Below are 2297 nucleotides of genomic sequence, written 5' to 3' on the forward strand. Positions count from 1 at the left end.
AAAAAATATTAACTACAAAAGTTGTACATATTAACGTCTAGTTTATTTTAAGATAATACCAATTGATACAGGGTATCTGAAATTCAAGTGGCAGACCGCCAAAACTTAYATTTTTTTTATGGAACGCCGTTYATTTTTTTGCATTTTGCAACCATGCGCAAAATCCTAGGCCTATTCGATATAAATGTTCTATATTGATTTTCAACTGTTTTTGAGTTAATGATCATTATTAATTGGACTTTGACCACTCCGTTTTAGCATCTAATTTGAAATTTAAAGAAAAATGTTAAATACAAAAGTTGTAGATATTAACGTCTACTTTATTTTCAGATGAAAACATATGATACAGGGTGTCTCAAGTTCAAGTGGCGGACCAAACCTACATTTTTTTAGTGGAATGCCGTACTTTTTGTTGAATTTTCGAAGTCTAGGCCTATTCGATATAAAAGTTCTATTTTGATTTTCATCGGGTTTGAGTTAATAACCAATATTGATTGAACTTTGGCCACCCCGATTTTACATCTAATTTAAAATTAGAGGAAAATGTTAAATAAAAAAGTTGTAGATATCAACGTCTTGTTTATTCTAATCAACTGTATAAATTGGTATTATCTTAAAATAAACTAGACGTTAATATCTATAACTTTTGTAGTTAACAGTTTTCTCTAAATTTCAGAGTATATGCAAAAAAAAGGTGGTCAAAGTTCAATCAATAACCCTGTATAGTTACGTAACTGTAAAATTCTTCGTGGGTCTTTTTGGTGTGCCCCATAAATGTACCGATTTGTTCCATATCATCGGATTGCATTGACATTAACTGTAGAGTTGTCGCAATATGTTTTCTAAATTTCGTTGAAGTTAATAGCTTGGGATAAACAGCCCCAGAAATTTCAGCCAAAGATCTAATAACTTTCGTGCCTGACATCCATTTATCTTTTGAATTAGGATTGGCAAGCAAATATGAATTTGAATGAGGAACGATTTCAGTGGTTTTTCTAATATTTATCAAACAAGATATATATTTCTGCATTTTAGGAGAACAAAGTATTGGCACTGGTTTTGAACCTTTTCCTCCTGTTACAACTCTCTTAAATTTTTTGCTTAACACTTTTTCTGTAGTAAGTGACTCAGTGAAATCTTCCTGATCAATGCTCTGATTTTCTCTTGCATAACAATTAATTTTAAGAAACTGCACATCTCCTACCCTTTTTCTATTGAAGATAATACTTTGAGTAAGTACACACTCAGTKAAAACTTTATAACTCTGTACATCTAACTTGTTTTTTAAATTTTYATATGCCTKGTCAGCGAGGTCATTAATGTAATTTTGAAACAAAAGTATATCGCTTGTTAAAGGTAATTGTCCAGTTTTTTCCCACTGTCTYTCCTTCAGTGTTTTTAATGCCARGCATGAAATTTCGTTACACCAGTGGCTTTCAATTAATTTTTTTAAATCTTTGATCTCGCATTTMYTTTTATCTCTGTTATCCCAAGTTACTCCAGGGAGCACTCGTTTTTCAATAACTATTTTAAATGCTACATTGCACATTAATTTTAAGTTTGTTCCCATATGTAATGCTAAAGAAGGTGCTCTAAAACTTTTTTCTTTTTTGTTATATCCACTGATGATTCGAGCTGCAGATAAAAGGCTACCAAACATTTCTGGTCTAAGCACATCAAAGAAAGAAGTAACATTTTCATTCGTTGTTCTTAGAGTAATGAGCATTCGTCCCATTTCTCTGACTTGATTGGAAATGAGATTCGCTATCTGCTGTCTTTTATGCCTTACCAGAAGGCTTTCACCATACCAGCAAATCAATGCATCATTTTTAGCTACTTGGCTTATATTATCAGCTCTCATTTTACTAAATACTTCTTCCTTTATACAAGCTGTTCTCAAAAAATTTTGATTTTTGGAGATATGCTGGCCATAAAAGTTTGAGACTGACAGACAACCTTTACCGGCATTTTTGGTATCAATTGGTTTATTTTTGCAGGTTTTTACATGCTTATATAAAAGTTTTTTCGAATAGTGCCCTAAACAGAATGAGCATATGGCGTAATCAGCATTACGGTCTTTGGAAGATCGGACTGGATTTAGTATATTCTTTTCGACGTTTAGGTGAAAATAGCCTTGTTTACGCAGAAGAGCAACTAAAGACAAACGCTCTGAACTGCCAGGTTTTAGACTCTGTAGTAATTGAACATCTTTATGTTCTTTGTGATGTCTGAAGAGATGTCTCGGAAAGTGAGTAACAACATCATGAAAACAAAAAGGACATAACGTTGGCCTTTCT

This window comes from Dendroctonus ponderosae, unplaced genomic scaffold, assembly GCF_020466585.1.
Source record: "Dendroctonus ponderosae isolate FM_Combo_2020 unplaced genomic scaffold, Dpon_F_20191213v2 Dpon_F_20191213_1, whole genome shotgun sequence".
NCBI classification, from domain to species: Eukaryota; Metazoa; Arthropoda; class Insecta; order Coleoptera; family Curculionidae; genus Dendroctonus; species Dendroctonus ponderosae.